Source organism: Lissotriton helveticus, chromosome 10 (assembly GCF_964261635.1).
Source record: "Lissotriton helveticus chromosome 10, aLisHel1.1, whole genome shotgun sequence".
In the NCBI taxonomy this organism is placed as follows: Eukaryota; Metazoa; Chordata; class Amphibia; order Caudata; family Salamandridae; genus Lissotriton; species Lissotriton helveticus.
Window position 1 is genome coordinate 562,672,072 of NC_136071.1, and position 14,768 is coordinate 562,686,839.

The following is a 14,768-nucleotide window of genomic DNA, read 5'->3' on the forward strand; positions in this document are numbered from 1 at the left end:
CGATAATCACAAAAATCAAAAGGGAAGCGTAGAGGTTGAGATAGAATCACCCTCCTGAACGGTTCATATAAACATAAGGATTCTATCAATGTGTGGAGGTGCAAGATATTTTTAAGGATTTTTTCAAAATTTAATTGTAGTGAAGTGATAGACTCTCTCTTAGAGATGGAAAGATGAGAGCACGTGTGCTTGTTTAAAATACCCCTCACACACTAAAAAAATCCGTTAGTGTCATGCTTCATCATAGGGGTCTTCCCGTCCCTATAACGGGGCGGGGCGTGCTACGACCAGACGGACTACGCGGGAGCACTATAAATGTGACAGAGCTATGTGTAGGTGCAGTGATGATATGTGAAGTGTAGGGATCTAACTAGTGAATGCAAAATAATACAAAAAATTAAAAATTCCCTGGCTAGTAGAACAAATACACTTTATTGGAGTCTCTGGCTGGGAATGTTAAAAGGGGGATGTAGGTAGAGCAATTACTGACTACCAAGTCGACATGTTTCATAGGCAGTCCCCTGCTGCCTACTCATCAGGACCAAATCGTGATCCCTACTGTGAATAGCTCAGTTCTAAACCCTGAAAGTATCCCTCCAAACGCTAAGACCATTATCAAAATGACAATATGTGTAATTATCAGCAACACTGTGATTTGGGAGTGCCCCACCTGTCTCCTGCCCCTTTCAATTTTATTGAACTGTTTCTACCAATTCCCAGTTTAGATTTTATTTAACCAGGTTCCGTTTACACACTGTGCACCTTTTGTTGGCGTTCCCTCGCCAAGGAGGGTGAATGGGCAAGCTTATATCCTGTCCGTGTGATAATTCTTCCACCAAAGCACATTGCACTTGGTACTATTTTGCATATTATATAAATCGGTGAGGACTAGTTTTTGCGTCCATTATTAAGGAATATTCATCCCTATTCATATATTGATGGTTTTAATTTCTTATATATATTGCTTCCTCTGACATTTGTATTGCGGTACCTAACGATAAGGTCGATTAGGATGGCGGACGGACCTGCGTCCGTCCACCACCCCCGAGTAGGAGGGACCGTCCGCAGGGGCAGCGGCGGTCCCTCCTGTGCAATTAGGATGTGACCGCCACCCTGGGGGTCACATCCTGTATTTTTAACATTGCGGCGGGTGCAGCTTCAAGCAGCACCCGCCGCAAGGTAAAAAATGAAAGCAGTGCATTTGCATGCACAAAGCGGCAGGCACCCCCATGTGAACCCCCACCCCCCCCTTCACCCGTGGGGGCCCGCAACGGGCCCCCAAACAAAAGTCCGTATGCCTTTTCACGGCGGAAATGCCGCCGTGGAAAGGCATAGAAATGCTGACATCCTAATATGCTGGCGGTGTCTGATAGACACCGCCAGACATGTTAGAGCTTTTCCGCCGCGGTCGGAAAGCGACCGCGGCGGAAAAGCTGCGGACGGTCTTCCTGTCCCCCCAGCCATCCTAATCTGGCGGGGGGTCTGTGAAGGCTCCGCAGCGGTTTTTCCGCATCCTCCGGGCCGGCGGACTCTTCCGCCGGCCCGGAGGATGCGGAAAAGACGCTATCCTAATGAGGGCCTATATTAGGGGCTCTATCACGATTAGAAAGCAATATGAGTTAAATTTCTATAAGGTCACTAGGGTAACATTTTGCTGCTTAAACTGTCTTTTTTTAAGAAACTGATATGATGTTTTATTTCTACTCTTGCTGTAATTTTATGAATTGTATTTTTATCTTTTTCAGTGCGGATGTTCTATGAATTGTACATTTTTTTAAATTGTGAAACTTTTATGGTTCTTTGAACCGAAATAAAGTTATTCTTGACTTGACTAAACAGCAAATGCAAATAATTATGACTATTTTTAGTGATGCTCCATTCTAATATGATGGCAAAGATTCATCAACTTAGGAAGGCGTGGAAACTCCAGGTTTTCTTAATAAGTTTTAAAGTGGCACTACCAGTCGAAATTGTTTTCTGAGATTTCGTGCTCGCAGATGGAAAGGGCATCATCTATTTCTCAAGGAAATTGTTCTGCCTAACTCTAGAGAACCCTAAGATCTCTTGCTGTCAGTGGAAGTGCTCTTCATGTTAACAGCCCCTTTTTCTGTGTGAGGGTGGAAGGGATGGTTGTAACAGTGTGTTTTTAAGTTTGACAGGTTTTGTACCAAAGTTGACAACTTGTGACTGAGAATTGCTTGGTCGGAGCATATATTGCATACATGTTGGTGGCATATGATTTGTTTCCTGTAGATTTTGTCCCTTCCAGTATTTGAACGTGAATTATGGGGGCATATTATCAAGTGGCAGCGATAATTTTTGCTGGCCATGCTTAGCTTGAATTTTCTTATCGCCTCCTATCGCTGGAATTTATGGCCATGCTAGCGCTGTATTACCAACGCATAGCACAATGTCGATAAATAATCCAGCGATAGTGGGGGAAATGGGCCAACATCACTGAAAAAACAGCGATGTTGCATGAAAAAGGTGATAACCTTGCTGATACGACCCTGTGGTCGTATCACCATAATCCACCCCCCATGTAATGTATACATAAGTCATAATTTTTGCAGACATTAGAAAGCAGTGTTAATGCAGAGTTAGTGCGTAGATGATTATCACTTCGCCGGACGGGGCCTTGTTGTAAATATCGCGATGCCCCATTAGTAATATTATTCCATGATGTTTTGTGAGGCACGAAGATGGGATGCGTGCTGTAAACGGGCACTAAGTCATTGAAACATGCGCTCGTGTGTCCTTGTAAATAATGCGATAAAATGATCGCAGCTTTTTGCCCAAAAACGGACGCTAAAGCGGTGAAAATTGTATCACCAGACTCTGATAATATGCCCCATAGTGTTTTGAAAGTGTCTCAGCCCAGAAGAGGAAGCAAGTACAACTGAGTAGTGGAGTGACTGACATGCTTAACAATTTCAAAAGAATGCACACAGTTATGTATTAGTATTTTTTGCTCTTTTATATGGAAACATCCACTGGTATATATGGTGACCACATGTCCGAATGAATAACCGGGATGGTCAAACAATCGAAATCGGACCATGTGTTGCAAATATCATAGTTCCTGACTGACTACACTGAAAACAGATAGGGCCTCTTTATCTATCTGTCTGTCTGTCTGTCTGTCTGTCTGTCTGCCTGTCCGTTCATTTGCCCGTTCGTCTGCCTGTCTGTCTGTCTTTACAGGCTTCTGCTGGATGAAAATTAGGCTCCCTCAACTAGCCTGTGATGAGCTCCAATGGCAGGCTGTTAACAATAGCCTTGACTGATGGGCTCTGCAGATGCTGACTCACCCCTCAAGAAATTCTGCTGTGTTACGTAAATGAGGCCTGGCAGCATAGCAGCAGACGCTTCAAACGGGAGCACCCTGTCCCTGGTGTGTAAGAGGGCCATGAAAATGAGCCTGCACACCACTGTGGTTAATGTTACCACTTACCCGACCCTCTCCCAAAAACCTGGATATGTTTTTCAATCTAACATATAAGCCTCTGGACACAGTACCTTCTCGGAATTCATCCCGGACGTCTGGTTTCCTTACTTGTATATCATTTACAGAGTCTGGCTTCTGGTACCAAAGCAGCAGATTTCTGCCTCACCTACGTCTACACATAATGCTGACTGCCTAAAGTGCCCTTTCCTCCATGCACTAGCTGTAGAATTTGGTCTCTTTCTCACAGTGACTGCTCAGCCTGATCTCATTGGATGCCTTTCCTGTATCACTAGTTGCAGAACCGGACCATTTAGGCTAGCTAGCCAATTAAACAACGATCCGATGGCATTTGTGTCAGTCCTATTGAACTCCAATTTAATTCTAGTTTTATAACTTACTGCATGTCTCCTGAGGCTAACTTGCTGCAGATGTGTAAATCTTCTCTGAAAATGCCACTGGTGATATGAAATGAATATTTACCATGTTATAATCTGCCATCAAGACATATAGGTGACCACAGGGAAAAATACCCTGTCAACCCAACTCCAAATCGGACCCCAAGTGAGAAAGCATTGTAGATGTAATAGAATTTTCTGTAATTTGGGGACCTTTACTTGGCCAAATGCAATTCCGTATTTCAGGTATTTGTGTGTCGATTTTATGTAGGGCATTTATATCACAACAGGAAAACCCAAAACATTGCTCCTGACCTGACTCCCTTTACCCCCTACCAAAAATATTTGTCACTAAATGAAGACATTATGATACTCTTCCCAACTTCCATCTTTTTCCACAATGTATGTACTGGTCCAACGTGCATTATTCGTTATTAAGGACCAAAGGGAGATGCTAGCAAATGAAATTGGTGGAGAGATTATTTTGACCAAACTGACAGGCACTGTGCCCTTAGGCTCAAAACCAGAGCTCCCAGACGTCATCCATTTTGAACAGTGTTTATAACCTCTATTGAGAGCTCTTGAGTTGAGTCTATAGGCACTGCATCGTTCCCACAGTGACTGTCAGTGAGTCAACTTTGGAGTAAAAAAGAAAGGGCCTCATTTATGAGGCCCCTTGCACAGTCGGAACGTTTTTTGGTGTAATGCTGCCTCGTAAATATTGTCCCCTTTTAATGCAGTTTTCTGTATTAAAGGGGCGTGCAATGGGTGTTGCTGGCATCGTTCCCAGCAACATCCATGGCATTTTGACAGTGCCGCAGATTTATGAGAAATCATAAATCTGAGGCAGCGCCAAAAACGTATGCCTCCCCAGGGGAGGTGTAAGGGAGGAACAACGAGGAAAGATATCTTTATTTCTCTTCGTTTTTCGTTTTTCTATGTGTGCTGCATTCTGTAGCACACATAGAAAAAGGAAAAAGCCTCTTGTGATTGTTTTTGTGCAGGAAGTTTTCCCTTCCTGTACTAAAGCAATTATCAGTTCATTGCAGGCACCCTTGTACCATGGCCCAAAGGTGCCTGCGTTGGAACATGGCAGCCCATTGTGCGCCGGCACAGGCGAAAAGGACAGGAATGCTCCATATCTCTTAGATGCAGTGCATTCCTGCCCTTTTACCGTAGGGCAGCGTAGCAGGGAGGCCTGCGGTGCTGCCCTATAATAAAACCTCATAAAAGAGGCACGACAAGTCTACTATTCCACTGTCTGGGTGGTCATCTCTATACCGGCCGTCTTCTGTTTGCTACCTTCATTACCACTGGTACCACTGGCCACCTCTAATTTACTATATGTTAGAAATCTAGCAAAGTTGCGATACAAGTTAGCATCAGAAAACACTTGACTACATAAGCCGCCATTTTCTAGGAGGCATGATAGTTCAGTTAAGGCTAGTTATGGTGAGCACAGAAATTATTAATATGTAGGGATAAAGTACTTGTTGGAAGGATCAATCTATTCACGTAAATTGACTTCCTTGGCCAAGATCTACTTTCCTAGCTGTTAAGCACCTGGATTTGTTAAAACTGCTTGAGAGCATTTATATTAGTTTAGCTTTATTTGTCCAACAAACTCAGGAGCTTTCCAACTCACCTCTTGACCACCACTTTATGTTCTGGTTTGCTGCCACCTCATCAGAGCGAAGCAACAGGATGGACACAAGATTGTTGCACTGTAACCTGAGTTCCAAGTGTGGTTGTGTCTGGTAGTGTAAAAGGTTTGGACCTAGAGGATGGCTAGCAAAGATGTTCAGAACCTTGTGATGATAAATAAGAGACAATTCTTCTCAGTTCTTCTTTTTTCTAGGAAACCTACACTGTCCATCATCTCATCTACCCATTATCAAGCTGAGAACCCAGTATGGACCTGGGAATTCCATCACAATAGGGCTTTTTCACTTTTAGGCTCATGATGTGTTGTCAAGCAAGGTGATGATCATTGAACTCATATCTGGGGTGGTGGTGAGGGATGGTGGGAAATGTGTACCTTTTTTCCTCCATCTACTTATATTGTTTTTAATAATATGGGTGTCATGTGAAGCTTATTTCTCCAGTACCTTGAGTACATTTCCTCACACTGGTGTATCTTGCACAAAACACCATATGCAATACTAGCAGGAGACTTGCTGGAGGAGAAAATGTCTCTTGGCAAGACATTTTTCTAATCAAACTGGAGTTCCCTATGCAAAAATCATGCAAAATTCCAAAAAGAGACAGTTTCATGCATTATGAGTATTGCAGAATTCTGGAGTTATGCAAGGTTGTATCGCTGTAATAAACGTTGCTTGCAAGTGTCTTTTACAAATACCTATACATATAGCTATAAATACAGGTGATCTCAACTATAAATGAGCCTCAAAGCTTAGGAAAATAAAATACAACCATAGCAGTCTACGGGTCTGATTTATAGTTTAGCGGGCGGCCTGGAGTCTATCGGGGTGGTGGAAAACTTTACATCTAACACCATGACAAACTACAGCCAGCCATATTCTGAGATCACCGCCAGCCCTTCAGTGACCTTTGTGCCTTCACAGGATCCACCTCTACGGCAGCTCCTGTGAAGGCATTGGAAGTTTGGTGAGTGGCCTCAAAGTTTCAGATGGTCTCTCACCAAGTGTTTTTGTTTTACAAAAACAAACTCCTGCTCAATGACCCTGACATCATGGGGAGTTTTATCTCAGGGTGTCGAGTCAAAAGTATATTTTTTTCTGTTCGGGACTGCCAAGCTTTCCCTGATGGTACCAAACTGAAAAAAGAGCATCAAACCACCTGTCCTAAATGGGAAACATCCTTTACAACGGAACCGTTACAACGCGGTACCGTTACAACGCAGGATTTACAACGAAAGTCGTTACATCGACTTTCGCTGGAGGGCGCTCTAGGATAGGGGATAGTTTAATTTACTATCCAACACCTTCCCTACTATCCACGGGGACTGGAGTTGGAATAGTAAATTAAACTATTCACTATCCAGCACCCCCCAACGCAAGTCGTTGTAACAACTTGCGTTGTTAAACCTGCGTCGTAAAGGTACGTGTTGTAACGGTACGCGTTGTACCATCATACATCCCTCTAAATAGAGTGGGTGGTCTACTGTTCTAACATGACAGCACCTACCTCATCAGGTGGGCAAAGGGCTGACTGACATGGAACACTGCCACGCTTATGGCAGAATGCCCTGTCGACCAAACTCTAAATTGCGCACCCTAGTGAGAAATCAATGTAGATGTAATAGAATTTTCTCTAATTTAGTGATCTTTACTTGTGGTAAAATGCAATAAATATGTCTTCCACCATCAGTATAGGTAAATGTGAGTAAGTATTTCCGAAAGAGAGCACAGAAGTCTTGTGGCTCCTACAGACTGGGAGGTATTTCTATAGATAAGGGAAAAATGGACATGGTGGTGTTAGTGTGCATACTTTGTTTGTGTAAGTATGAAAAATAGTTTCAAATACAATTGCCTATTTTAAGATTTATATTACAACAGGCAACCCCAAAATATTGCTAGGGACCTGACTCATTTTACCCCCTTCCAAAAAAAAGTACAATATGAATTATTCATTATTAAGAACCAGAGGCAGATGCTGGCAAAAGAAAGTGGTATGGTGAATATTTTGACCAACTGACTGGCACTGATAGAAACCAGAAGTGCCCTAAGGGTCAAGCCAAAGCTCCCAATCATGGTCCGTTTAAACACCGCACACAGACTTCTCAACGGTCTCGGCCCTGCTATCCTGAGAGACCTGGTTACCCCCTACAAGGCCCCCAGATCCCTACGCTCGAACAATGAGCGTCTGGCCAACGTCCCCAGATACAGGAAGGCACGCACCGGCGGTAGACGCTTTTCTGTAAAAGCATCCTCAGGATGGAACTCACTTCCTCGCCCCCTGAGGCAGGAACCCAGCCATCTCCTTTTCCGGAAAAAATTGAAAACACTGCTGTTCCCAAAATAAAGTCCCCTCTCCCCTCTGGTCTCCACAAATGCTACAGCGCGGGGATGCCTCCGGGTCACCAGGCGCTCTATAAATCGCTAAATAAATAAATAAATTATGACGGCCACTATTAAGAGCTCTAGAGCTGAGGCTGAAGGCAATGCGAGTTTCTCACAGTGCTGTCAGTGAGTCAACGTTTAAGTAAGAAACAAAAAGTGTCCTTACTCACTGCCTCATTGTTCCTTTCCGTCCCGGCAATCCGTGGCTCCCATTGCAAGCTCCCAGAGTCATCTTTCCTAACCAATCCAGACTCTGCTCTTATGCTGTTATTAATGTCAGTCATCATAAGAGAAGCACCAGGATTCATTGGAGAAGGTTGGATCAATGCTTGTTTGGGCACTGGGGGCCTGTGCCTACTATAACCCCAGCTGTCTAACACAGCTCAGGTTCGAGAAGTTTAAAGTGCGCATGTCAGGCTGGCTGTTGTAAGACAGCTGCCGAAAATTACGTGTGCACTCACTGACGTAACAAAACTCGAGGGGGCCTCCCTGCAAGGCACTTGCAGGGGCCCCCTCCGGGCTCAATCAGGAGATCCGCAGCCGGATTACTGTTCTGAGGGGGCCCCCTGGAGCTTGGGGCACCCCGCACCGCGGGGGCTGCGGGGGCTGCGGGGGCCTGTGTTACGGCCCTCTGTGCACTTTAAACTGATGTGCCCACCACTCCTCCCTGCTGCTGGCCAGCAGCAATTGCCCCTCTTTCAGATTCTGCCTGGCTGTCAGCGTGAAAAATTAAATGGTAATGCATCTTTTAGGACCATTTTATTTTTTACGTTTACTGTGTTCGCAGTGGGAGGGGGGTAATACTCCTCCATTCTAATGGAGGAAATGCTGCTGTCAAAGACGTCGCTGGCATCGGGTTTGGTTCATTTCTAATATGATGTAAGTTTGTGGTGAGTATTAAAAACTGCCTGTGAAGTCATTTGCCTAATTAAGGTACTTTGACACTAATCACGAAAGGCAATATTGCGACCATGTCCCTGAACAGTATCTGAGGGTAACGTGCTTGCAGCGATGCCAGCACAACATACAACATGATCTGTCATGAGGGTTTTAATGAACCAAACACAACACCTTGTGTTATATCAAGCGCAGATGTTGCTGCGCGTGGATGACCTGCAAGGTCACACTCCCCTGCTTGAGATCATAGTCGCTCTTTTATTTCTATTTCGACAGCAGCTGTGCTCATTGAAGCAAGCCGATGGCAGAAGCTGTGCAGGGCCGAGGCATTGGAAAACACAGCAAATCATGCCAGGAGCTAGAACAAGTACAAAGTAGATTCATGAAGTTATTCCTGGAATAACAGACTTACACCAGTAGAATCTTGGCAGGTGTGGAGTGCACACGATTCAGAAAAGCCATTGGAAGTCAGATGTTTGCCTATGTTGAGTCTGAATGTATAATGTTTTGGATATGTAAATTCAGATTGGAATGTTAGTAGAGGACAGCCACAGAGAAGTGTCCAAAAATATTCCCCGCAAGTAGGGTTGCCACCTTGTACAAGTGCCTGGGCATTATTAAAACACATCCAGTAATGCGCTTAATTCAATCCTGTTCTATTAGGTGTTCAATGGTTGGAAAGACATGATTCTCAGTAAAAAAAAACCTGCATTAAGAGATCCTCAATAGTAAGTATCTACGAAATTAAGTCTCAGTTCCACCCAACCATGCGGTGGGCGGTTACATACACTTAAAGCTACTTAGGCCATCTAGAAGGGCTTTTTTCTTTTCATAAATGTATTATCATGCCCAAATCCCAAACCCCTTAATAAGTAGACAGTTTAAAAGTTATCCAGTATTTAAAATCAAACCTCATCTCAAGCAAGCATATATTTAAAATCTTGGAAAGATGGGTAAAGTTTGTCTTTTTTTCTATCCTCACACTTACTTAAATTGTGTAGAGTTGGTCTCTCTTCCAACAAAACTCGGTCATTTCCCTCCAGATGTTCAGCGTGTAAAGGTGCCTGCATACTGTCATGTTTATTGTGTGCAAAAGATATATGTTTGTCATTGGGAATTCTTTTATTGCATTTATTTTTTAACCCCTTGGCCGCGGCGGTAATTCTGCCGCGGCGCTAGGGGGCATGGGGGGGGGCCCGCGCGGCGCCACCATGCTCGTGACGTTACCACTCCGTCACGAGCCGTGGTGGCGCTGTGCTTGTGACGGAATGGTTCCGTCACGGCCCTGCCCGCTCAATGCAACGCTCAGCGCAGGCGCGGCGGCCAGGCCGTGACGGAACCATTCCGTCACCAGCACAGCCCCACTGTGGCTCGTGACGGAATGGTTCCTTCACAAGCACGCAAGGGGTTAAAGTCCGTTATTTGTTATAGGGAATTTTGTACACAAAATTATTTCTAGGCATTGCATAGAAGATGAGTCACTACACATTCTGTATCTCAAACAAATTAGGTTCAGGGCTTTGCAAAACAGCCTGGTGGGATGGCTTTGATGCAGACCCTGTTTACTTTATTTTCGTTCAGTCTTCAGGAATTGCACTACCTCGTTATTGTCATTTACCACCTTCAATCTATTTAAATGGAGCCACTAAGCTGTCATTGCGGAGTCTGTAAAGGGCAATAACAATGTATAGAAACACTCATTTTCTTTATTTTGAATATTACATTGACCATATTAATCGAATCCTCCACTTTAGCCTTTTTTAGTCCCCACTTTTGCTCCAATTTTGCTCCATTTTTGTAAACTCTACAACATATTTGCATATATTGTTTCGAACTCTTCACGTTCAGTAGTTTACTTTGCAGCTATTCTCATGTGGGTATGAGAGAGGGCCCATTCGGTACTGAATCTTGAATGTAATTCGCACAGAGATTTTCTGGTGTTGGAAGTTGGTGAATGTTGGACTTGGCCCTTTTTGCAGGGTCATCCCTAAACTTTTTGCCTTCCTCCTACCCTTTTTGCTGACTTGGTGTTGGTGGTTTTAGGACTCTGGGCACTTTAGCATTGGTTAACAGTGCAGAGTGCGTGCGCTCTCTGCCCTTCATAGGCTAACATTGGGAACCCCCCCTTATGGGATAATTCCTAAATAAAACAAAATAAGTATGGCATGTTTGGTATGTGTGGAATGGAAATGATAAATGCTGCACAATGGTGTGTGCAGATTTATTTTTACTATTTTAGGAATGCCACTTTTAGAAGTTGGCCTTTCTGTGTGCTATGTGCCTGCCTGCATGTCTGTTTCTAGAAGTGACCGGGGCTGGTGAGGAGTGGGTGGCGCCAGGGAGGTAGGGTCAGGCTGAGTGGGATGTCTGCAACTAGAGTAGTGGGCGGAGGAATCCCCTGTCCCTGACGTGGTCAGTACCTGCCCTGTGCAAGGCTAGCTCCGCCCCCTACTAACACCCCTCCCAGTGCCAGTTGGGACTGGAACCTCCAAGACCCTTCCAGAAGCCCCTACCCCCAGGCCCTTCCAGAAACTTCTACCTCCTCCCAGACGCAGGGCAGGGAGGAGTATAAATACAGGGGCTGTGAGCCCATGCGGTGTGGTTGTGCTGACGTGGAGGGGACACTCTGCCAGGAGGAACCGCCGTGGGACACTGCGTGCTGGCCCCTGTGCCCAACTTTGCCCCTCTACCTTTTCCTGGACTGGGAAGTAGCTGCGCTGGAGCCAGGGCTGCTGCCCTTCAGGATGGCCACCCACACTGCGTTGGACTGTCCCAAGGGATTGCCACTCTGCTGAGGAAGAGCTGCCCTGTAGGCTGCTGACCTTAGCCCAACCCTGCTTTCTTCCCTAATGCCCCGTGACGTGCTACAACTTTATTCTGAGGGACCCCTGAGCTGTGCGGACCCTAGCACCTTGTGAGCGCTGGATTTGAATCACCCCAAGAGAAGAGGGGAGTGTGGACTCTGCAGCGCTGGACTGCCTGCCTGCTACGTGTGTAGGATTCCCCCTTCGCAACTCTTTCTGCATATTCAAGCTGCAGGAGCCCACCCTGCGTTTGCTCCTCCTTGTGGTGCCCTTATGCCCATTAACAACAGCGGGATCCAACCCCGCGTGCTGCCTGGCAGAGGTGCTTATTTAAATACCGCGGGAGCCTACCCCGCATCTTGCCCATTTCGCCGGGAGCCCCAGCCGCGTCTTACTTCGGAGAGACATCCACCCTACGCAATCGTTGGCAGTGACTCTTGGGCTCATCCCAGCTGCACCGCAGAGGCGGCCAGCTGCGAAGTGGTGGGGGACAATTCTTTCAGAGTCCCAGAGTGGGGCTCCAACTCACAGTGTTAGCGCCAAATTCTTTTGAGTCCCAGAGGGGGGCTCACCTAGGTCACATCTGCACCACAGGAGCGGGCAGCTGCAACGTTGTGGGCACTGGTCTGACCTTCTTACTCTGTGTTATGACCCCTGCTAAGATGACTTATGGTTAATACATCCCTGCCTCATGGTGATGCTAACGCATATGATTATATCTAGCGCAGGATGTGACTTATGGTCATGGTTTTTGTCCCATCCAAAGATGCGAACACATAATGAAATGCCCCATCTTATGCCTAATGTTTTTCTATGCAAAACCAAAGGTGGTGATGGACGGAGCATTGACAATACAAGCACTCGCCCCCAGTCAACTGATCTGGGTTTAATCCATCACCGTTCTTTAGCCCACTCTGCCACCCCAGTTCAGACATGGCCATATGCAAATCAGTCTGACCCTGTGTCTCATGGGAACAGTCCAGCCCGAACTGCCAAGCCATGCCTTCCCTGGACCTAGGTGGCAGAGTGGGCAAAAGAACGGTGATGGATTAAACCCAGATCAGTTGACTGAGTGCTTGTATTGTCAACGCTCCGTCCATCATCCCCTTTGGTTTTGCTTTGTTCGCCATAAGTTGGCAGGGTATGCTCAGACGTGAGTCCCTTGCTCACTTTGCCACTGGATTCAAGCAAGCCTGGCTGAAGACTGCTGGAATGGCAGAAACCGGTTCTAGGAAGCTTGTTTCCGGTCCCCTTTAGTTTTGCTTAATGTTTTTCTATGCCTAATGAATTACCCCAGGTGATTATGCCAAATGCTAATCTGGTTATTTCTAATGTTATACATAATGTCATTTAGGCCTGATGTTTTCCCCTAATGCTTACACTGCGAGTTTTATGTATTAGGTGCCTGATCTTATGTATCTGAGGCCTAATGAGAATACATGATATGTGTTGTGCCTAACGTTGACATGATCTAGGCCCATCCTAATATGGTTTTGCATAATGTTTTTTTACCCTAAGGATGTTGCATTTATGCTATAAGGAGGTCTAACGTCAGGATATGATGTTCTAGGGGTATACCTGATCTAAGGTGTTTATGCCTCAGGTTAATATGATGCTAAGTTTATGATCTTGCCAATAGGTACTGGGTGTTCTTTATTGATGACTGATACGGTGTGATGGTTCTGGCAGCGACCCGATTGGCGCTGCCTTGTACATAATCCCCTGTAAATAATGTCCAGTGTATATGTCTGTGATCCAAATGTGTTTTTATAATACAAAGGCTATTTTTATATATCCTTGTGTGGAGTCTCTTTTGTAGTGTGCCTAGTGTGTCGCCGGTGTGTGTTTTGCTCAAACGCTTTACACATTGCCTCTGGGATAGGCCTGACTGCTTGTGCCAAGCTACCAAGGGGGTGAGCAGGGGTTATCCTCAGGGTGTAGCTCTCTCACCCTGACTAGACCGGGGGTTTCTGCCTGGCGCGTGCCCTAGCCTACCGGGGTCCCCCGTTTCTAACAGTGAATTAGAGGTAACAAGACAGAAGTGGTTGAGGCGTTGAAGTAACAAGCCTCACACTGTATGTCACTGTGTGGGAAGCCATTGTGAGGTTGAGGCACTATAGGGACACCTGATGAAATCAGTTTTGTAAAAGATATTGGCGATCTTAAAAAAATGTGCAATAATGTCATGTGTATGTGTCCGACGGCACAACTACCAACAGACATGTTGTGTAGGTTTTTTCCTCCAGAGGCAGTCAAATGAATTTGCCTATTGTGGTTCTCAAAATTGGGTTGAAAATCAATGCATAAGACACAAAATTAATCAGTCTGTATCCTAATGAAGACAGAACCAGTAAGAACAGTTATTTAAGTTACATTTTAATTCTCCTGACACAACATCCATAGACTGATCATACTGCCGTTGGACCAACTGAACAACATTTGGGCAGTTAGAGTAGAACGTTACCACCGGGCAAAGGAATTAAAGGGTAGTTTGAGGGGAGTACAGGGGCCAAACCATTAAGAAAGAACTAGGCGGGGAAAAAGGGGAAAAAAGACAAGTTGGGCAAAATACAACATATATCACACACAAAATGTTCAAAACTGTTGGAGTCAATATTGTTTTTATGGACCACAAAGACTTCTCCTCCAAAAACATGAATCCATCAAAATCACTTGTGAGTAAGGAAAATGAAGGAACTGCAACAATTGCAATTGGAGTAAATACCTCAGATTTTGGAGAATCATAACTTTGTGTGGAGGGGACATTGTAGATTTGAATTGATAATACAATCCATAACTTCTTATTAAGTACAGAAAACTCTGATTTCTTCTCGGCACAAACATACCTCTGGGAACTATCAGAGTTATGAACTTATGTTACACTCAAACTAACCACAAATGTGTGTCCAAGATTATCAATTACCCACAAAAATGGACTTCGACAAATATAGGCTTAAGGCCACAGCAAATACAGGGCTGAGACCCACCCAAACATGCGCATCAGACTATGGGCCACATGTAGGTGGCTAAACACCGGTGACTTTGAACCTACATGCAAAATAAGGAATCAGAAAATAGAGATTCCTTATTTTGCTCTTGCATTTAAGGAATCGAAATACCGATTCCTTAAATGCAATGTACGTAGCACTAAAAACAGTGCACTTCAGACTTAAGGAATCGC

General features: G+C 45.0%; 1 protein-coding gene across 1 annotated transcript in view; it reads left to right on the forward strand.

Moving 5' to 3' along the window:
- The window catches only part of GRIN2A (glutamate ionotropic receptor NMDA type subunit 2A), a 1,523,775-nt gene that overhangs the window by 1,422,290 nt on the left and 86,717 nt on the right, over window positions 1-14,768 (forward strand). The window lies entirely within an intron of this gene.